Source organism: Protopterus annectens, chromosome 2.part1 (assembly GCF_019279795.1).
Source record: "Protopterus annectens isolate FY-2018-M chromosome 2.part1, PAN1.0, whole genome shotgun sequence".
In the NCBI taxonomy this organism is placed as follows: domain Eukaryota; kingdom Metazoa; phylum Chordata; order Ceratodontiformes; family Protopteridae; genus Protopterus; species Protopterus annectens.
The window spans coordinates 765776212-765800854 of NC_056729.1; positions in this window are offsets into that span (position 1 = coordinate 765776212).

Here is a 24643-nt window from a genome sequence, read left to right on the forward strand (position 1 = left end):
CTGCATAGTTGCCTAGTTTGAGCATTTTCTGGCTTGTTAAACTTGATTTCTGCATTAGTAGCTCTATTTAGAGCACAACCAAAAGCTGTTTACTGAATTTCCTGTTTGCACTACATTTTATAATCATTTTTTCTCAAAACTTGCATATTTTCTGTCTTTGACCTAGCACTCTTGTGTGGGGTCATTTACTGCACTGTTATAACTTGATATTACTTGTGAACCTCTGCTATCTCTGAAAAAACAAAAACAAAAAAAATCTTGCTTTTTCCCACTTTTCTGAGATTTAAAAAAGTTCAGTTACAGGCTTGCTGTTCCTGAACTGTTTGTAAGTTTCTGTGAGGCCATTTTTGCTTGGGCTAAGGGAAAGTCTCTGTTGATCAGTGGCAGTGAAAACATTGAGCAGCTCCCTGCCCCCCGTGGGAGTGGTTACTGACTTGAAACTGTAGTTTTATTGGCCGTATTGGGTCAATTCCTGGCTCTCTCCAGCCCCTGCTATCAAGCACGCTTTAGCGTGCTTTAGAGCAATTTAGCGCGGAGTTGCCACTAGAGCAGCATCGGGCAGCGCCGGTTTAACAAGGTTAAACTTTTTCTGGCTCCATAAAGTCTGTTCTTCATTTTTTCCCTTAGAACTGCTCTACTAGTAATCTAAACAGTATATCCCTTAACTAAAAAGCGCAGCACTTGTTCCTAAAAAGCTTTTTTTTTTTCTCCAAAAAAAAATGCAAACGCTTGACAGTACAATTAATCAAACCACTAATAGACTTGAACTTACTGAAGCAAAAAGTGATGGAAAATGATGTAAAAATTGAACAACTGCTAAAGGACTTCAACATTAATGTTAAAAATATTCAAAAGTTACACACAAAACTATTGAATCTAGAAGCTATAAGCAGGTGTAACAATATTTTGGTATGTGGAGTTCCAGAGATGTATGAACAGGCAAATTTAATCCAAACCTTATATAAAATATTCTGCTATCTTTTAAAAAATCAAGTGGAAGCGAACCAAATTACCACAGAGAGAAAACAGTGTGTGCTCAGGAAATCACCCATACTAGATAAACCAAGACAAATCTATGTTAAAATTTTAAAATAACAAGATGTTTCCAAGATTCTTACAGCTGCCAAAAAAATGTGATAAATTGGAATGGTAACAAAATCACTTTTACACACAACCTCCCAATGCAAATAAAACAGGATAGACAGAAGCTGGCACCTTTCTGTATATTTTAATATCCAGAGATATCAAATTCCAGATTAAATATACATCCACCCTAATTTCTCAATGCAAGGGGAACAAATACTCAGTTGGTTCACTACAAGAGGTGAAACAGCTGTTCCTCAATATATTTAACTTCTCCGCTGAATGAGATCTGGTTGAATTGTGTATCTAGGACATTATAACTTTACCTCAAGTAAGACCTGAACATGATGGAATATAGATTGATCATGAATGTATATTCTATGGACTTAAAATATAGTAAACAAAACAACTAACTAAGCCTGTAAATCTAGTGGAATGGAACACAATCTTTTCAGTTAAGGAAAGACGCAAAATGGATTGAACATGAAGACTATTGTAATAAGGTGCTACGTATATTCTTTTATTTTCTGAGAGGAATACTATATTAAGCAGTGATCTACTGGTGCAGTAGATATTATGATATTCTGAAAACACAAATACTGACTTTTAGTAATAATATAGCTTAAAACTCAAAGGCAGGAATGTTTTTTTCTTTTCATTTTCTTTACTTTTACTAATGCTAATAAATGCTATAAGTTGTTTAAATATGCTTAATAGCCAGAAAATCTTTAATGTGATGCAAGTTTAATGTAAATGTTCAACTTAATTTCTATGATTGTTTAATAGACATTCATAAATGCACCTTGCATTATGGGGGCTATTTGTTCGGAACAGATATGTTATAGGACAGATATGTGATACTTGCCCTTTTTAAAGAGTATTCCTATGTTAATCATTTTAAACAAATCAAAATCTAGGGGATATACAGCAGGTTTAAGTTAATGGAATGTTTATTTTAATGACCCTTTATATGCTATTAAATCACCATTTTCCTGGGGTTATATGTTCATGGTTAAGCACAAGGATCATACAGGAAGTGACAAATGCTGTATCCCTTTTTTGTCAAGTTTAACATTAAACTGTTGGATTAAGATTTGCAAAATTCTCAAATCTTTCATCTCAAGCACTGTTTTTCTTATTAGGAGACAACAATGTGGGTAGTAGATTCATGGATTGTTAAGGGTATTCAGTCGAAAAAAGGAAACTTTTTTTAACCTGACATTTAAGTTGAAAGTTGAAAGTATATTTGCTCAGGAGACTCACATGACATTTAGTCATAGGTTCATAGGTAGGTACTAGGCTATTGGCCCTAGGGCCTTTATAAGCCTAGCCAAATGGCACCCTGGCTTTTGCCACCCAAGAAAATTATTTTCCTGTGACCATGTCAAAAACAGCCACAGAAGTGATCCCCGGGGTTAATTTCCTATCTCCCATCCAATCATCAAGATTTTTCTTGAAGAGTGCTAATGAGGAGCTTTGTTTGATATAGATAGGTAGTTTGTTCCAGAGTATGGGAAGTCTCTGGCACAGGAATCTATCCCTCCAGCATGTTCTGTTTATTGTGGTGACAAGGTTTAGGTCCCTAGAGCGTGTAGCTTGGAGGGATTGGGATTTCTTTAAGTGGAGCATGTCCAACAGCTCTGGGTTTGACATAGCTTTGTATGTTAGGCAGAGATAGCCTCTGAGTAGGCAAAATGTGACAGAGTAAAGCTGGAGCTTTTTGAGACGGTCTGCGTAGGGCATCTGTTTGAGGCCAGTAGTCCTCTTTTGTGAGGTATTTCTGTGGCCTTTTCAGTTGTTGTAGATGTCTTGTGAGGTACATACCAAAAGGGGAGTTGTACTCTATAATGGGTCTAATGAGTGATGAGTAGAGGGGAACAATGATCACTTTCTTTCCTGGATAAGAAACCTTTTGTGATGAGGTGTGCCATGTCGAAGGATTTCCTGACTACTTAGTGATGTGATTATCAAAGGATAGACTACTGTCCATCTGTGTCCCAAGGTCTCTTATCACACTTTCGGTGTTAAGTAGACTACCACCTATGTGGTAGTTCATGGATACAGAGTTTTTACCAAAAGGGATGACAATCCACTTTTTGGCATTGTGCTTGAGGCCATGGCTTTGACACCAGGCATCTGTCTTAGTGAGGCCCTATTGTAGGATGTCCACATCATCAGGAGTTTTGATTATGGCTCCTAGTTTGCAGTTATCTGTGAACTGTGTTAGCCAAAGACCTTCTGTGTTAGCCTGTACTTCAGAGAAGTAGATACCAAACAGGAGAGGACCTAGGACTGAACCCTGTGGTACTCCACTTGTCACTGTTATGAATTTGGATTTAGAGTCTGCTACTTTCACAGTGTGGGTTCTGTCAGTGAGCCAGTTGGCAACCCATCTTGTGACATAGGTATTTATACCAAGTTTAGTGAGTTTATCTATAATTCCAGAGTGGGGGATGGTGTCAAAAGCCTTGGCGAGATCTAGATAGGCTGTGTAAACCACCTTACCCTCATCTACAGCTTTGGTGACCATTTCAAAAAAATCTATCAGGTTTAGGAGACATGATCTGCCTTTTAAAAACCCAAACTGGGTAGGGTCCAGAGTTTGGAGATTACAAATGTCATTGTTTATAAGTTCCATGATGATACATTCCATAGTCTTGCAGACCAGGCTCATCAGGCTAATGGGGTGGTAGTTCCCGGGGTCCATGGTGGCTCCCCATTTGTGGAGTGGGATAACCGCTGCTGTGCATCATTCAGTGGGCACAAAGCCTGAGGTGAGGCTATGATTGAACATGGTACTTAGGTGGGGTGCCAGTTCGTTCTGTAGTTCATGTAGAACGCAGCCTGGGATGTTGTCATGTCGCATGGATGCTGTGTTCTTGGCTTTGGAGGGTGTACTTTTTACCTGTGCAGCCGTGATTACAGGAACTTTGCATTCTTCCAGTATAGAGATGGACCCTTTAGGGGATGAGAGAGGGGTAAAGTTAGCACTGAACCTCTCTGTCAGGGTGTTGGCAATATCAGTTGGTTCTGTATATTTAGTGCCATTGTGCTGTAACTCAGAGCCGATCTGAGTGTTGTCATTGAGATTCTTGACATAGCTATAGAATGCTTTGTGGTTGTCTTTAGAATCAGTGGCAATTTTGTTTTCATAACTAGCTTTGAAGGATTTTATGAGGGATCTTAGCTTCTTACTGAGGCTGACCACAGAGTTCCTCCAATCATGGGATTTTATTCTTTTTTGCAACAGTTTCTTGCTTCTGTTGTAGAGTTTGTTTATGGCAGGGGACTACCAGATTGGCTTCCTTTTTTTGGAGGATAGCATCTTGGTTCTGTTAGGGATTGCATGATCCATGCACTCGTGTAAGTTCTTATAAAGTGCAGTTATATAGGATTCAGCAGTTGTACCTCTATTGTCTGTCAGCATGGGTGCCGTGAAGTTTGCCACTTTTGTCTTAAGAAGCGTGAAGTTGGCTTTAGAGAAATTTTTTATGGTGGTTTCCCTAATGGAGGGTGGGGGTAGGATGTGGATTTCTAGGGTGATTTGCTTGTGGTCAGATCTGACCAATGAGGAACTGACATCAGGTGTGGAGCACCGGTTGCCCATGTTGGTAATGACCAGGTCTAGGATATTACTGCCCCTGGTGGGGGTGTGGATAAGCTGATCCAAGGCATTGGAAGTTATGAATTCTAGAAAACGTTGAGCACAAGAGTTGGTACATGACTAGTTTTCCCAGTTAATGTTGGATAGTTGAAATCACCCATTATTAGAGTGTTAGGTTTTACCCTAATATTTTCCAGTGTACCAAGAAATGAGGAGTGGGAATCCTGGGGTGTGCTGGGGGATCTTTGGCAAGCTGCAATTTGGATTGCCGTCTTGCCCAGAGTTAGTTGCACTTGGATAATCTCGGATGCATTACGCTGAGCAAATAGCCTGGAGGTGTGGATATCCTTAATGCATATGGACACGTCTCTGCCTTTAGTGCTTCGGTCCAGGATAGGTGGCCGAAAGGTGTGGTATGAATTATAGCCTGGTAAAGCAGGGGTGCTCTCTGGAGCCTTGAACCAGGTCTCTGTCACTGCACAGATGTCGATGTTCTCCATTTTAAGGAGTGCCTCGAGTGAGACTTAGCTTGCTTGTACCTGTTACAGTGGTAAATTTGTCATTTGAATCTTGCCTAAAAAAGGCACTATAGGGGTGGCAAGAGCCTTAGCCAGTATCTGGAATCCCAAGGGTGAGAGGTGCAGGCCATCTCTGGCAAAGCTATGTATATTCTTTTATTTTCTGAGAGGAATACTATATTAAGCAGTGATCTACTGATGCAGTAGATATTATGATATTATGAAAAACCAAATACTGACTTTTAGTAATAATAGAGCCTTAAACTCAGATGCACTTACTCGAGGCACTCTTTAAAATGGAGAACATCGACGTCTGTGCAGTGACAGAGACCTGGTTCAAGGCTCCAGGTTTCAGATAAAGGGAAAGAAATGGATTAAAACAAATATTGAGTCAGGTAATAAATCAAATAGCACTGCAATTGCAATTATTATTTAAAGAGTAATTTAAAGACACAATATTAATACAGGACAATGATAATGAAGGAAGATGGGGCTGTGTAGTTATATGCACCCTGTACTAAACATAAATTTTATATGATAATACACAGATTATCCTTTTTCCTAAATAATTATTATATAGTAGACAGAGATTGTAATGCTGTTAATGGTCCCATTATTGACAAAACAAGCAGAAGTAAATAATATAACTTCTGTGCTACTTATACATTATCTGAACATAAAGCAGACTTTAACCTTTTTGACCCTGTTAACTTTCAAGAAAATAAAAATATCTTATCATAATACACCTACTATCATAATGTTACAAGTCATGGGCAAAGCTCAAATTATTTTTAATATCAGAAATATTTTTAAAAACTGATATCAATTTCTATACAGAACCTAGTTTTTTTCTGATCATTCCAGAATTACTCTTAAGATAAGTTGGTGTAACACACATAAACTAGAAACTATCAACTCTAACTGGACTTTAATCCTAATTTACTCCAGAAAGATGAGAATAAGATAGAAATTAACTATTTATTAGATAATTTGCTGAATAATTTCATTAATTCCCAAACCCCTTATGGCATCCAATTGTCCACCACAAAAGCTCAAATCACAGGTGTTTTTATAAGTAAAGGATCCTACTACAAGACATCCTTAAGTCAAAAGAAAAAACAATAAAAGATGAGATGGACAATTTAGAATAGCTACATAAAGACCATAAACATGATTTATAAAAACAGGTAACCAAACTTCAGAAAAATTGTATTTATTTTATGCAACACTGCACTCACTTTATGAGACAAAAACATTTGCTAATTATTCAGAATGGGAGAATTGGCCCAAACTCCTTCTAAATTCCTTGCTAAACTGATAAATGTAAAAAAATATACATATCTCCTTTAATAACTAAAATCTTACATGAGGACAAAGCATATAATAATGCAGAAGAGAGCATACAAATATTTACACAAATATATTCTCAAATCTATGTTATACACAACCTTTCATCTAGCTCTCAGGAAAGAGATCAATTTTTAAGATCCCTAACATTTCCAGAAATTGATCAAGGTCAACACATTTTTCTCACTGCATGATTCACTAAGCAGGAAATCTTACAAATAATCAAATATCTTAAGGCTGGTAAGTCACCCAGTCCCAATGGCTTTATTGCTGATTTTATAAAACTTGCCCGAATAATTTCAAAAATTTTATTCCACTTTTTTAACTATATTAAAGATGAAGGTTTCAATGATTTACACCTAAGTAAATCTAAAGCAATATTTATCCCTAAAACAACTCTGATAATAAAAATCCCCTAAACTGCAGACCAACCTTTATTATAAATGTAGATATCAAAATATGCGCTTCACTATTATCAGACTGAAAATCATACTACCAAAAATAATCTCACCAAATCAATCAGGGTTCACTCAAAATAAACAAACTTTTGACCATATGCTTACCATTGATACTTTGATCACACTGTCTAAACAACTCAAATTTTGTATTCACTTTGGATGCTGCAAAGGCCTTTGATCCGATTAATCTAGAGTTTCTCTTTTATGTTATGCCAAAGTTTAATATATTACAATCCTTTATAGATTGGATCAAAATGCTTTATACTAATAGATACACAACTTTATAAAATAATAAATTTTTTCTTCTCTAATAAGAATTATTAATGGAACCAGACAAGGATGCCCATTATCTCAATATGTATTTAAGTTATACATAGAACCACTATTTCTTTTAGTAACACAAAATACCTTTCACCATATTTTTCAAATTTTACAATATTCAGATACCATTAAAAACCTTTGCAGATTATTTAAATCTTTATTTTTCTTTGCCAAAGACTTACCAAACATTCTGCAATGTATTGACACTTTTTCCAAATTCTGCAGCTAGAAACTAAACATGGATAAGTCCTCCATTTTTCCACTAAATCCAACATATAGATTAATTATTTTCCTGATACAGAAATTAAAATAAGTTACACTTGTAAATATTTGGGATTAATGTTTTGCCATGACCCTACTCTTTTTCATCAAGAAAACTTAATGAAACTGTGGAATAATATAAAGCAAGACACCCTTAATGGAAAAAATGTAATGTATCTCTTCTGTCTAAAGTCACCATAATCAAAATGAACATACTTCCCAGATTATTTCAGTTGAATGCAATAAATGTTAAAATTCATAGCACACTTTTTAAAGATATTAATATTACTCTATCAAAGTTTCTTTTGTTTCTAAAATATATTAGGATTAGCTACCAGAAAGTGATGCATCCTAAAATAGATGGTGGCTTAGTCCTTACAGATATTAAGACCTTTCATGATATAATAAACACTAGTAAGCTTACAGAAATATCAGCATTCAATCCAAACCATAACAATTGCAAGCCCATCTGGGTTAAAATGTGGTATAGCTTCATATCTAAACATTATTGAAATCCGAGAGCCTTACCTTTCTTAAATGAAAAAAATCTTAGAACTTTTAAAGTACACACATTTTAAAACATATAATACAAATCTTTCAAAATTTGTTGAATAGGCTTAATTTAAAAGAATCAATGCTGCTATTCCAACCAATTGATCTCATTCTCAACTTAATTCCCCTAACTTGCAGATAAAACTATTTATGGCTTCTTTAATTATAAATATCTTTCAACTGGAGATATAAGAGTTGCTTTTCAGCTACCTAAAAACTACTTTGTTATTCTGAGACAAAAAATAAAGGACCTCATTTCAAAGTTTTTAGACACCCCAAAAATTAATGAACACAATACAAGTTTTTGTGAACTACTATGGACTGCATTTACTTCCAAAAAGAAAATATCTAGTGTATATAAATTAATTGTATCTATTAAGTATCAAAACTCAGCTATTTATTCCAATTACTGGACCAGCTTAAATCCCTCAATTACACATAATCAAAAAATAAAATTGATCCAGTCATCCTTAAAATTTCTTCTTCTTCTTCTTCTTCTGTTCCCATTAGGGGTCGCCACAGTGAATAATCTGTTTCCATTTCTTCCTTCTGCCTTTCAAAAAACTTTTATATACTCTGCTAATGTTAACAAATAATGTTTATACAACTCCTGATTAACTAAGTACATTCTTCCCCACATTACCTTCTGACTGATCTGTATGTAAATGTCAGGTCTATGTTCACACATCAAATAGAAATTACAGTAAACACCTTATAATCGAATGTGAAAGAGTGAAACTTGAAAGTACCAAAAATGCATAACATCATAAAACAATTTATTGAATGGTCATACTTGGTCAACTGTGCAAATATAATCAATCAACCAATGTGGGAAGCTTTGTCCCCCACACACCCCTAACTATATATATATATATATATATATATATATATATATATATATATATATATATATATATATATATATACCAACTCCAAGATTGCACTACAGTGGGGAATAGGGCAAAAAAAGACTTCTTTCGCTTACCTTATACATTGCGATACTTCCTGGTTGTTGGCCAACTATGGCGATTCAATTAATTATTTTATGATGATGTGCTTTTGGTACTTTAAATTTTTGCTGTTTCTCATTCGATTATAAGGTGTTCACTGTAATCCGTATTTGATGGGTGAATATAGACCCATAAATAACAAATGGCTGATATACTACATATTTTCTGAAATTGCAAATGCTCTTATAAGCTTTGGTGTTCCCTTAAAGTCAGGTTAGAAAAATGGGATATAAGAAATCTATCTTATCTTGTGAATTTGTGCTACTGCATATACCCCCTTCTTGCTTACTACAACTTGATACACATGTATTAATTACTTTTTTCTCACTAATTAAATTTTATATTACTTAAAACTGGCTTGACAGATCAAAAATGACATGCAATGGATTTAAACAAACAGCATTAAGCTATAGATCAGCACATAAATTAATAATATCCAATCAAAATAAATTGGCTTACTACAAACGATATTGGGAAAACCTTTATAATGTTATCACATAATTAATTTCATATATTTATATTTCTATTTACGTTTTTAAAACTAGCTAAGAGAGTTAGCATTATTAAATATCGTAAGATAACTCTGTATCTTACTTGAGTGCTTTTACTGTGGTAAATACCCTATTATGTATTTTGCTGACTTGAAACTATATATAGGCATTCAGCATTTTTTGCATATAGTTAGTATTATAGAAATATGTTTTCTGATTGTATATTTAAATGATATTCTTAACAAGTTTGCTTTGGGAAAAATTAAATAAAAATATTGGAAAAGAAAGGATATCTGCACAGAGGAAAATGCAATCTAAGATTAGAATAGAAGGGATATGTGTTTATGGCCTTGTAAATCTTTGACATTTAGTGGTATAGAATAAGCATTTGCTGTTTGAGAGGTAAGTCATCATTAAGATGCCCAACTGCAGCTAGAAAATAAAAAGTCAAGTAGTTCATCAGTTTTTTTTTTTTGTACAATACATCGTAAAAGCTTTCACTATGGCAAAAAATATTCTTTTATGCTATTGATCTCCATTTAGTTGTAAATGTTATTTGTGAAAGCAGTGAAAACAGTGGAATTGTTGTATTCCATCTGAAAACAGGCTAGTTGTCACACATCTGATAAATTTTTGCCAGGTATTTAAGAGTGCAGAAAGTAAAATATGCTTCTTGTATTATATAGAGCTCATGAGCTGGGTATATATATTATAAGCAAATTCCTAAGATTGTATTACATGGATGTAGAAGTTGTTGGTGGAGACTGAAAGATCTGGGTGATCTCCTGATCTGGATGAGTTTAAGGCATTTATTTATTTATGCTAGATTTAAATAGATAACATGGAAGTGAGTTACAGGCAGAGATGTCAATGTGAAGGCAGCGGCTAGTGGGTAAAGGCTTGTACTAATGTGACTCCTACGTTTGCAAAGTTGGTGAGTGATGATTCTAAGATAACAGGTGTGTAAGTTTACAGAACTGTGTAATTGTGCGTTTGTATTTGTTTTTAGATTTAATAATTTCCAAAGTGATTTGAGTGATTTAGATGAAACAATATTTTCTTTTTTTTTAAGTTATGTATAAGCATTTAACTCGGTTAAATGTGTTTTGCATTTTTTCATGAGCTAGCAAGAGATTTGATGTGAGCTTGATATATTTAACCATCTATTTCCTAGTCAGGCAGATTTACGTTTTTTTAATATAATGAATGAAAAGACGTCCACTAAGCTAAAGTTCGGATAAAACACACTTTAATCAAAACTATAAAACAATAAAACAATAAAAATAGGTTAGAGCTTTCTCGGGACTGCCACTTCCTCAGACAATACAAAACATTAATTCTGTTAAAAATCATTTAAGCACTATCCTACCAATCAAATCCAGACATAAAATCACATGGCATGTCTTAATGATGTAAGCCTCTCCTTTTTAGGGCCAGCTTAAAAGAGACAGCATAATTAAGTCCTGGATATGCATCTGCTTTAAAATCTAGTATTCATCTTAATTCCGTGAACTCAGCCTCATTAGCAATGTCACCCTCTCAAATATTGATGTTAATCTTTTGTAAAACCAAAAATTTAAACTGATGGGTGCCATCTAGTTATGAAGTATGTTTGGCTAATGTATTAGTAAGTTTCCCATTACGTATGTCATTCACATGTTCAAATATTCTCTCCTTCAAAGTATGGTTAATCTTCCCAACATAAAAAAATTTCACATGCAATACACTGAGCCCAAAAAACAAGATTCTTGTAAGTGCAAGCTGCATAAAATCGAAACACAGTAACTTTATGGGTTCTGGGATGTGCAGCTGAAGTCGCTGACCAAATGTATCTACAGGCATAAGTACCCTGCTGCTCAAAACGCATACTAACAAACCCAGTTTGCTTGTAACATAAACATTGTTTCAGAGTCCTATTGTTTTGAAATGTATAATGTGGGACCTCTCCAACTACTTTACTTATATCCTCATCTGTCATCAATACTGGCCAATTTTTCTTCAATATGTCACACACATAGTTGGTATTACTGGAATACGTCAAAACAACCCTATTCACACCATTGTCCTTTAGGGGCTGCAAACCTTCTGATTGATGCTCAAGCTTATTAGAAAAACAAGGTTTGATTCCCACTTCTGCTAGCTTCTTCAATGGTCCACTCTATAGCTCCTATTCTATAGCCATGTTCTAGCAATTCAATACATAAGGTGTCCAAAGCCTTCTCTAGGGATACTGCATCAGTGTGTAATTGCATTATCCTGAGGAACTGAATCTTAACCACATTACTGGGGACATGTCTAAGGTGCATACGCATATTATGTAAAATGTTATTTTTCTTGCAAGATTTCCTAAACAAACTAGTTGATAACAAACCCAATTCATTCTTACTGACAGATGTGTCTAGGAAGTCAATACTCTCCAGAAAATAGTGCATAGTAGACGTAAGAAAAGTGGTGGTGTTCTGTAAATAGTCAACAAATTGGGTCAATAAATCAAAGGGCCCTTGCCAAACAAGGAAAACAACATCCACAAAATGCCTCTAGAACTTCATATATAGTAAAGCGAAAGTCTGTAAACACTGAGCCCTTCTTCCAGAAAGCTTGGACTATATTCGCATATGAGTTGCCACATGCCTTCTCCATGGCAACTCCCAGTTTTTTTGTAAAAAATATTCTGTTTCAAATGTAAAAATATTATTTTCTAAAATCAGATCTAATAGCACACAAATAAGCTTCACTTTGGAGTTAGAAAATGTGCTCTCAGATGTCAAAAACATTCTAACACTTTCCACTCCTATATCATAGGGAATAACCATAAAAAGTGAATTGACATCTAAAGTTACAAAAATTGCATCATTAAGATGATTAGATTCTGTAGACCATTGAAATAGATCTTGTAAGAACTGTTTTGAGTCTTTCAGGACATTCCTAAAAGACTTCAGAACCTGCCTAAGCTGCTTCTCTACATATATGGACAACTGTTCTGTTAGCCATCCCTTACCTGACACTATAGATCAGAAGGGGGGTTCACAGCATCCTTATGAACCTTAGGTAGATCAGAGAAATAAACAAAGATTAGAGTCAATCTAGTTTGTCATTAACAGGTCATATAAATAAAAAAATTAAGCCTATTAATGGCCTGTGTTAACTAAAATCTCTGCAACTTTAAGTACACAACTTCATCATTCAACATGTCCATCATTTTATCAATATACATGTTTTTATCTAATAAAACTACCCCACCACCTTTGTACGCTGGTCTAATAATAAGATGTTGCATTCTCATTAATTAATTGAGAGCTACCATTTCTTTAGGTGTCAAGTTATAAAAATTAGCACCACCATGTTTAGTGCCAAAGTCTTCTCTCAAATCTTTTTCTCATAAATTAATGAAGGCTTCTAAGGCTGATGAGGACTTCGGAATAAAAACACTTGTTTTCTTAAAATTATTATTCAAGCCACTTTTCTCCGGAAAAACAACTTTCAACATAACATTTCTAGCAAAGAGATGCAGGTCCAAGAAAATATCCATTAAGTTAGTTGAGTACCAGGTATAACAAAAGCCCTTTATTTAGGACAGCAGTTTGTTCAAATGTTAATTGAAATCTAGAAAGATTGTAAAAAAAAATGATCAAAAGGATTCAACATCTCCTTTGGTAGTGAATTCTCCTCAAGATAAGGCACCTAACAATGAATTACCTTTGGCTGTGAGACTGAAAATATGCTCAGGACTGAGCAGGCACTGTTCAGTTGAGAATTCTGCCTCTACTTTATGCCTTCTATCTAAAGACTCTGTTTTTTAGAGAAGGTATTAGCTATGTCACTCGAGCCGTGGTGGTGCAGCGGTAGCGTTGTTGCCTCACAGCAAGAGGTTCTCCCGTTCGATTCTCGGCTGGTGCACCTTCTGTGTGGAGTCTGCATGTCCTCTCCGCGGTCGAGTGATGTTCAAAAGACATGCGTGAATGGGCGTGCTTTCGTTGAAGGTTGGGTGTCGGGCTGGCATCTCGGCACTGTAAAAATCTACTGCCAATCATTAGCGGACTGGAGTTCCACTGTGGTGACCCCTAACCGGGAAAAGCCGAAAGAAGAAGAAGAACAAACAACATTACCTATGTCGCTCACACAGCAGGCAGAGCAGACCTAGGATAAGGTTGGATACACCAGTCAAGCAAAAGAAGCTAGATCAAAGGAGATGGTAGGAGGTGGCTTAATTTTTAATCTTTCTACATTCCAATTAACATTTGAACAAACTGCAGTTCTAAATAAAGTGCTTTCATTTATACCTGCTACTCAAACTAACTTAAGGGATATTTTCTTGGACCTGCATCTCTTTACTAGAAATGTTATGTTGAAAGTTGTTTTTCTGGAGATAAGTGGCTTATATAATAATTTTAAAAAAACAAGTGTTTTTACTCCCAAGTCCTCACCAGCCTTCAAAGCCTTCATTAATTTATGTGAAAAAGAATTGAGAGAACTTTGACACTAAACATGGTGGTACTAATTTTTATAATTTGACACCTAAAGAAATGGTAGCTCTCAATGAATTAATGAGAACGCAACAGCTTATTATTAGACCAGCGGACAAAGGTGGTGGGGTAGTTTTATTAGATAAAAACATGTATATTGATAAAATAATGAAAATGTTTAATGATGAAGTTGTGTATTTAAGGTTGCAGAGATTTTAGTTAACACGGACCATTAATAGGCTTATTTTTTTATTTGTATGACCTGTTAATGACAAACTATATTGACTATAATCTTTATGTTTATTTCTCTGATCTACCTAAGGTTCATAAGGATACTGTGAACCCCCCTTCTGACCTATAGTATCAGGTAAGGGATGGCTAATGGAACCATTGTCCATATATGTAGAGAAGTAGCTTAGGCAGGTTCTGAAGTCTATTAGAAGTGTCCTGAAAGACTTAAAACAGTTCTTACAAGATCTATTTCAATGGTCTAGAGAATCTAATGATCTTAATGATGCAATGTTTGTAACTTTAGATGTCAATTCACTTTTTACAGTTATTCCCAATGATACAGAAGTAGAGAGAACTAGAATCTTTTTGACATCTGACAGCACGTTTTCTTACTCCAAAGTGGAGCTTATTTGTGCACTATTAGATTTGATTTTGGAAAATAATGTTTTTACATTTGAAACAGAATATTTTTTACAAAAACTGGGAGCTGCCATGGGGACAGCGTCTGCCACCTCATATGCGAATATAATCTTAGCTTACTGGTAGAAGCACTCAGTGTTTACAGACTTTCGCTTTACTATATATGTGAAGTACTACAGGCATTTTGTAGATGATGTTTTCCTTATTTGGCAAGGGCCCTTTGATTTATTGACCCAATTTGTTGACTATTTACAGAACACCACTTTCCTTACGTTTACTATGCACTATTCTCTGGAGAGTATTGACTTCCTAGACACATCTGTCAGTAGGAATGAATTGGGTTTGTTATCAACTAGTATGTTTAGGAAATCTTGCAAGAAAAATAATATTTTACATAATATGAGTATGCACCCTAGACATGTCCCCAGAAATTTGGTTAAGAATCAGGTTCTCAGGGTAATGCGATTACACATTGATGCAGTATCCTTAGAGAAGGCTTTGGATACCTTACTTATTGAATTGCTAGAATGAGGCTATAGAATAGGTGCTATAGAGTGGGCCGTTGAAGAAGCTAGCAGAAGTGGAATCAAACCTTATTTTTCTGATAAGCTTGAGCATCGACCAGAAGGTTTGCAGCCCCTAAAGGACAGTGGTGTGAATAGGGTTGTTTTGACGTATTCCAGTAATATCAACTATGTGTGTGACATACTGAAGAAAAATTGGCCAGTATTGATGACAGATGAGGTTATAAGTAAAGTAGTTGGAGAGGTCTCACGTTTTTCATTTAGAAACAATAGGACTCTGAAACAACGTTTATGTTACAAGCAAACTGGGTTTGTTAGTACGCATTCTGAGCGGCAGGGTACTTATGCCTGTAGATCATGCAAAGCCTGTAGATACAGTTGGTCTGCGACTTCATCTGCACATCCCAGGACCCATTAAGCTATTGTGTTTTGATTTTATGCAGATTGTACTGACAAGAATCTTGTCTACTGGGCTCAGTGTATTGCATGTGAAATGTTTTATGTTGGGAAGACTAACCACACTTTGAAGGAGAAAATACTTGAAAATGTGAATGGCATACGCAATGGAAAACTTACTAATGCATTAGCCAAACATACTTCAGAACTAGATGGTACCCATCAGTTTAAATTTTTGGTTTTACAAAAGATTTATCATCAATATCAGAGAGGGTGACATTGCTAATGAGACTGAGTTTGTGGAATTAAGATGGATACTACATTTTAAAACAGATGCATATCCAGGACTTAATAATGCTGTCTCTTTACAGCCTGCTTTAAAAAGGAAAGGCTTACAGCATTAAGACATGCCATGTGATTTTATTTCTGGATTTGATTGGTAGAATGGTGTTTAAATGATTTTTAACAGAATGTATGTTTTGTTTGGTCTGAGGGAGCGGCTGTCCCACAAACGCAATAACCTATTTTTATTGTTTTATTGTTTTATAGTTTTGATTAAAGTGTGTTTTATCCAAACTTCAGCTTAGTGGACATCTTTTCATTCATTATATAACTTATTCTGGATTTTGTCCTGGTTCTGGTATGCTTATTTCCATAATGGATTACATTTTTGTTTGAATTGTTTCAATTTAGATATACTTATGGGAGTTGAAATATTTTTTCTCTGTTTTGTGTGTATTGGGTGATAATTATTTTGTAGTGGTAGAAGAAAGTTTGTCACCAACCATGGTTTATAATACACTTTACCATTGTAGCTAGTGAGACCAGAATTTATTCCAAAACATCGTGACACAAAAGAAGCAGTGTACTACTCAGGCCCAATGCAGCACTGTCAATCAATAACATAAAACCACAGACAGATAGTTGAGACCAGGTAGCTTACTCAACCCCCTGCCAACTCGCTCGTTAGAACTAGCACCTATAGGTACCCCTGTCCAGTAACGAATGAGTGTGCAATATACTTCTCAGTCCTCATCAGATCAATACCACTAGGCCCAGGAAATCAGGGGGAAAATGAAGGCAGAAAGGCTGCCCCTTGATCACTTTTCATGGAAGGAAGGAGGGGGAATGCAGTGCTACTTTGTCTGACAGATAACTTGTCACTTTGTCACTTCTGCTCCATAGGTATATAATCCTGATGGTTTTTGTTGTTGTGTCTTTCGGCTTTTCCTGGTTAGGGGTCGCCACAGTGGAACTCCAGTCCGCTAATGATTGGCAGTAGATTTTTATGTGCCGAGTTGCCAGCCCTGACGCACAACCTTCAACGAAGGTACGCCCATTCACGCATGTCTCCACACAGAAGACGCTCTAGCTGAGAATCGAACAGGACAACGTCTTACTGTGAGGTGACAATGCTACCACTATACCCATAATAGGTTTACACAGTCATAAGCAAATCATTTTGCTAACAAAATCCATTTGTGTCTTCCAGTGGTCCATAGAATACTTGACCTATAAAGCCAGTGAAACAAGAATTTACTCAACATCATAACACATAAGAAACAGTGTAATATTCAAGTCCAGTAAAACAGTGTCTGCCAATAGTATAACACCACAGCCAGATGGACCTAGGCTGTGTAACATACTCCACTGCCCTTTGACTTGCTTAGTAGAACTAACACCCATAGGGACACCTGTCCAGTGACCATTGAGCAGCATAATATACTGATTGATACCCACCATATAGATGCCACAAGGTCCTGGAAATCAGAGGAAAAGTGAAGGAGAAGGCCACCCAATGACTGCCTTTCAATGAGGGAGGGAGAGAGGGAGGGAGGGGAATGTAATGTTACTTCATCTAACAGATGAGCTATTACTTCTTCTCCCTACATATGTAACCCCAATAGTGCCACACCAAACATACATTTGCATAGTCTTAAACAAATTGATTTTCTATCAAAATACATTTGTCACCACCTGTGCTCAATAAAACATTTCACTCATATAGTCTGTATATCCATAATTTATTGAACAACATCATAACACTCAAGAAGCAGTCTAATGTTTAAGTCCAATATGACAATGTTTGCCAATAACGTAACATCACAACCAGATGGCCTATTCCAGGCAGCATACTCAAAATCCCCCTTGATTTGCTCATCATACCTAGCGCCCATAGCAGCACCAATTCAGTGATTACTGAGCAGCAAGATATGTGGCTCACTTCCCACCAAACAGGTACCACCAGGCCCAGGAAACTGGGAAGTAGTGAAGAAGATTAAGACGCTCTATGACTGCCCACCAGGCTGTACTCAACTTATTCCCTCCTTCCAGTGCTTGTTGTGGGAAACATGATTGCTTCTTAACGTATAAATGCATCTTCCCATCATTTAAGTTACAATAAGTAAGTCCAATCCATACTGTGACACATGCACTGTGTCCATATCAAATCACAGTGTGTCTTTGCCAGTGAACTCCCAGTTCAGTAACATTCAAACCAAGAAAACTCAGAAATAAATTAATTCAGTGGCAATCTCGATGACTGAAGGAGCCTGTGCATTTCACCAACATTTCATGCAAATTATTTTTAAATATTAGAATACATTTGCCATGATGCCAAACAGCCTTAAGGTGTTTAGGCATTCTTTAAGGTTTAGCTATAGGAGAGGGGCTAATTTAAGAAATTTATCTGAGTATGCATCCAACTTAAACTCAAATAGTGGAAGACATAAGAAAGGAACTTTTAGGTGTGGATATTGCCCCAATGTCCCTTTGTAGCCAATACTAATGAGTTATATTTGTCTAGTTTAAATAGATTTGTGCCAACAGATCGTTATTACAACTGTTATTCAAAGGGTGTGGTTTATATGGCTTATTGCACATTCTGCTGGGCATATTATATCGGTAAAATGAAATGGTGCTTGAAACAAAGAATATAAGAACATCTTTATGATATTAATAAGAAAAAGGAAACCAATGCTTTATTTAGACATACAAATATATGCTATCAAGCTAATTATAAATGTTGGGTGCTGGAGCAGGTCAAACCTTTTGATAGGGGTGGAAACTAAGAAACTAAAGTTGAATATCAGGAACTAACATGGCAATTGAATGTTGATGCTTGTGTTAGTACTGATTTGAATGATCATGTCTTAAATATATGTTCTTTCCACATAGCTTTATGCATAGGGATATATTTATAAATAGGGTTATATGTATATATAGCTTATACTGTTTTATTTTCAATGGTCATATTTGTAATGTGTTTTTAAGTCTATACTGTGTTGTACAAAGCAGTTTTATATGTGTCAGCCAATAAGGTTTTGCCATTTCAAATGTTTCTAGCTAATGAATTGTTTTACTAGAATATAAATATGGTCTTGTTATAGCTATTCCTTATTCTGATGAAGTTTCATGTGATGAAATGAAAGCACTCAATGCATTATTAAACCATACTGTGGACTATTCATTGGTGTGTTTTGTTGGTATCAGAAACTGGAGTGTGTCCTTTATTGGCTCTTAGTGCTGCTGTGCTGTGTATTTTACTAATTTGGTGGATTTTACTGAACTTTTCTCCAGGTTATTGGTTGTCTTAACATGGGAATAACTGCCAACTAAGCAAAGATTGTTTTGGGAAGCATGGACCCTGTCTTGATAGCTCCCAAAGAATCAAAGTCAACAAATCTCACTTAGGAATTAAACTCACTTATTGCAAGAAAAGTAACTGATCACCAAGCAAGGATGCCGATTTGGAGCAACACTTCTTCAGCAGTTTACAAGAACTCAAACTTGGAACTCCTGTGCAAACAACCTGAAATGCTCAGGGGTCTAGACCTACACTGGAACCATTAACTCAAACAACTGTTGTTGCTGCTCAGGGGATGAAACAGTGACTCACAATGACAGACATTCTGCCTGCCAAGAGAAGACAACAGCACAAAAAAAGGCTGTAGGGATCACCAGCCCAAATGTTTGATAAGTCACACTGAATGTCTCTCATATGCCAGGTCTTACATCCAATAAATTTGGATTGAGTGAAAGTAAAACCCAATCAAAGATAAACCTTTCCCCTGCAGCAAACTTTTCAAAAACCCATTCAAATCCTTAGGAGTGACTCGTAGCCCATATGGCCATATAAAAACCAGCTTAAAATAAGGTTACCTGAGGCAACTGACCCCAGACTCACCCTACCACTCAGGAAGTGGCACATGTTAAGGTATCTCTAGTATTATTTCATGACCACTGTCTAACTAATATGACTTACATTTGCACAAGCACATTGGACTACATGTGTGGGATGGCTACATCATGCCATTACAAAGATAATAGTAGTTTCCTAACTCTGAATGCTCTCCAATACAAAAAAAGAGCACTCAGTTCATCAAAATGGCAATCTTTTCACGAGTCCACCCCTAGCAGGATGAATTATAAGATGGTTTATGAGAATCTCTTATACTACCTAAGTATCTTTCCCAACCTTTTCAGAATTCTGTTGATGACCTAGTTTTTTTATATATTCTGGAAAGCTCAGAAGTACTGACCTAAGACTGAGAGCCATCAATTTTTTGTAAATGGCACTCACAGTTCCATGTCTCTGGCATTGGAAAACAATGTAAAGGAAAACTTAAGACAGGAAGCCAAACTTTCTCATGGATAGGCAACTGTACACAAAACTGCTGTAACACTAATCAAAAGTCATTTTCATGCTACCTGTCCGTGAATTGCAGAATGAGATGTGAATCATTCTTTTCAGGTCAGGCATATATAAGAAGGGCTGGCAGTCAGTTACACAAAGGAGAGGTGGGAAATGGGTTCTTTGACTGCCTCAAGAACCAAGCTGCAGAATAGTGGTACCTATGAATGAGCCAGAGAGAGAGAGAGAGAGAGCAACTGCTATTTTATTTCCTTTTCCTGGCATGTGCCTACCTCTAAATGACAAGTTGATACTAGAGTCCTCATTAATGGCTGGACCCAACAGGATTCTGATATTTTCTTGCTGAAAACTTGAACCACCACTTGGTTATCAAAATAAAATGTAATCTTTGATTCACAAGAACTAGAATCACTCAAAATTAAACTTAGACATAAAGTGTTCAGTCTCATCCTCCATACAGGTTTTACAAGTGAATGGAGAACAGCTACAGTCATTCCCCTGCATAAGGGAGTACCTTCCACATAACCAGGCAATTACAGACCCATAAGTCTGATCAGCCCCATATGCAAAGCCATGGAATGAATTTTCATGACATTAATCGATCGGGATATAGAAAAACTCCAAAAACTGGACCTGTCTCAGTTTGGATTTGTCAAGGGCAGGTCATGCTCACTCAACCTGGTGGATTTTTTTGAAAAAGTCACCAAAGCACATGGATGAATACGAAAGAGTATACACTGCATACCTCAACCTGAACAAAGCTTTGGACACAATTCCATACTCAAGCATGGTAGAAAAACTAAATAAACTGGGAATAAACCCTTCTGTCATCCATTGGATTGCAACTGGCTCACAGATAAGATGCTGAAAATCAAAATAGGGGAAGTTGCCTCCACAAAGAGACCGGTCACTACTGGAGTCCATGAGGGATCTGTGCTGGGACCTCTCCTGTTTGGTATCTACTTTTCTGAAGTAAATCCAATACCAAAGGGCTCTGGCTGAGTAAGTTTTCAGATGACTGTAAGCTAAGAGCAGTCAATGTAGCTCCAAATTACTTACCTATCCTCCAGGAAAGTTTGTCCCAAATAAATACCTGGTGTTAAAATCATGGTTTGAAACAAAATGCAAAACAATGTATTATTGTATCCTTTGGGAAGTCATCTACCTCAGGAAACTGTAACATTGACAATACTCCCCTATGAGTTGACCCGATTGTTCAGAATTTGGGAACTTATGTGGACAGTGGCCTAATGTTTATCAAACATGTGTCTATTGTTGTAAGAAAGTCCTTCTATATTGTATAGCTCATAATCAAAGGTTGTGTCTAGATCTAGGGATGTCATTATCTCCTTTTCTCAGCCATCATTAGGCCAGTCATTGAATATAATGCCCCCCCCCCTTGGAATCTATCTGTCCAGACACATGCATCAACTGAAATGTCCACACAGATACCTTACTAAAAGGATACAAGGCCTAAACAGTCATGCCCTATACTGACTCAAAGCCCTGTAACTATACCTGGTATCCTACAAACTGGTAGGAGCTGACCTGTGTCTGGCATACAAAGCATCCACCAGCCCTTTGCTGATAGATTTTTTGCACATCAGCAAGCCAAGTGACATCAAAAATACTTAGTCTAGGAATCTAAACGTCTTCTGCAACATCAACAGAATAGGTTTGAGGGACATGTATATTTCACAGAGGATATAACTGCTGAAGAACAAACTCGCCATCCGCATAAACCAAAGATCATCCCTGTCCATTTTCAAGCACAACTTAGAGTTACTTCAGGACTACCTCCTGTACTACTAATGAACAGAGGCAGCTCTTAAATGCTTTATCCCATTTATGGGTCACTTTAAATTACGTATGGTATGATCCCAGTCATTCCAATTAGCAGTGCTTTATAATTATTGACTGTGGGATGGGTAAGGCCAATCTATAATCAAATGGGATAGGTAATTACAAGCACAAAAAGGAAAAATGGTTGGGCTTAAAATAGCCCACAAGGGCAACTAGCCTAGTATTTAGGTATAAACTGATTCAAAGCCAGGTCTTGCCACAGTGTGTAGAAACCCAAATGGGCATAAGATCAAGGAATGCCATGTCTTTCCTACATGCATCTGGCCAAGAATTAGGCAATGGGGTTCCAAACCATTTGCCTTGGCAATAGGCACCCACACCTGAACTCCTCGCAACATCAAAATAAAGCTGCTAAGTGAAGGAAAATAGCCAGGCACCTCGCCAAAAGGTGACCCCATTACATCCAGACAACAATACCTTCCACACTGGGAGTTCCTCTTGACCCCAGCTGTCATTCTGATTCAATCATATTTTTCCCTTCCACACCACAGAAGAATGGTTACTGATCTGGTTTTTGCTCTTCCAGGGTAAACCACAGTAAAAGAAAAATGTAGCAATCCTAACAGCTCCCATTGCTTTCTGCACCTGAACATTCTTCCAATGAAGACATTTTTGGATGGCCTTCCTTAATAAAATCAGATTGCTCAATGGTAAGCAAAAAAAAAAGAGTATGGGGTGTCAACAACCCCAGAAAAATTAAGTTCTTAGTGGGGCCAACCACTTTCTCTTTTGCTAGGGCAACTCTCAGCTCCTGACACAAGCTAGTGAATTTTGGGAACCTGTCTTAGCCTTGCCATCGTCCTACCCTACTATTAGAAATTCATTGAGATAGTGGACTGCTGCCTGATGAGGTGATCATTGTTGCCAACACCAATGGAGAGTGGACACTAAAAGTCTCAGAGAGGGAACAAGCTACAGCTCAGCTCATAGGCATGGCTGTGTCAAAGAAGAATTTACCATCAAAATTCATCCTGAGCAAGGACCAAATATTCTATCGAACTGGAAGCAAGCAGAAGGCAGACTCAGCATCCGGCATGGTTGCCATGGGTCTGAAAATCATCGAATGATCATAGTGACATCTTCCAGTGACAAATATTGAACCCTCTGTGCCGTGCTTTCAGTACAAAAAGATCACTGTGGGATGAAGAGGTGATTCGTTAATCTGAAACTTCAGACCTTTTCTTGTGTACCAATCCTAAAAGAGACACCCTGAATTCTGGGAATGGGGGGATGGGACTAAAAATTTTGCCTGTTTGCATTTCTTTGGCAAAAAGCTCCTTATAACATCCTCTTTGTCATGTATGTACAGAGTTTTACAATTTACAGTAGGGAGAGGGGCTGAAGATTTCAATAGAAATCCAAACTTACAACCCTCCACAATTTGTATCTTGGATGTCCTGTCTGGAAAGATTTTTTTTTTTTTATTAAATGAGATAGTACCTCTAATTTGTTGGGAGAATGGGTGTAGCTACCCACACTGAATGCCCTTGGGAAATAAACCCACCCTCAACCACCTTGTGCTTCACCACTGCATTTGACTATCTGTCCCAAAGAACCAAGGGGAAACCAGGCTCAGGTCTAGGATTTGGAGTTGGCCGAGTCTCCTTCACCCTACACTTTACTGGCAGGTGCCCTTTCCTGCATACAGACCAGGTGTGGCTAAATCAGTAAGCTGGCTAAGTACAGTTGCCCTTGTTGAAGGCTCAACATGTCTTTGGTTTTCCCTTGAAAATCACCCTGACCCATCATCATAGCCACACAGGTTTTATCAATCATCGCCCCCTAGTCATGTATCACTATGTAACTCCTCCCACTTAAAGCTCTTGTTGACAGCTTTTAATTTCCTGAACTTCTCACCATGATATAGCCAAGGCAATTCTCCTCTAAAATTATATGTGTCAGTGATTGTAGCAAAGCATGTCAACAGGTGGAGGGCCTGAAAAGGCTTTTTCTCTAAGATAACTGCTATAAAATAAATGAATCCCACCACCCATTTTCCCAGTTCTGGGCCCACCCATGAATGGATTGTGTTTTGGTTAATGATGTCATGACAGACAGTAACTCTTTCGTTCCCACAGAATCCACTTTCAGGGTTCACTGGATGCCCTCAGGATCTATCAGATCAGAAACATCTATGAAGTCCCCTTTTACTATCATATCCTTTGCTACTGGAAGGTTGCTTGTGATAATGGCCCCAACAAAGTAAATCCTTGTAGGCAATAAATATGCTGACAGTCTGTTAGAGAAGGAGGTGCCTGTCCTTGTCCTACTTTAAGGGAGAGATGAGAAAACACCCCTCCCCAAGATTCCTCATTGGGGTGGAAACTTGTACGCTTTCAGGTTTTGGCTTGGCTGGTAACAGACCTCCCTCTAAAATTATATCAACTATCCTTGAGCTTCCATCAATGGACAAAGTAAATAATTCAGAAATGTAATCCTCTTCAAAC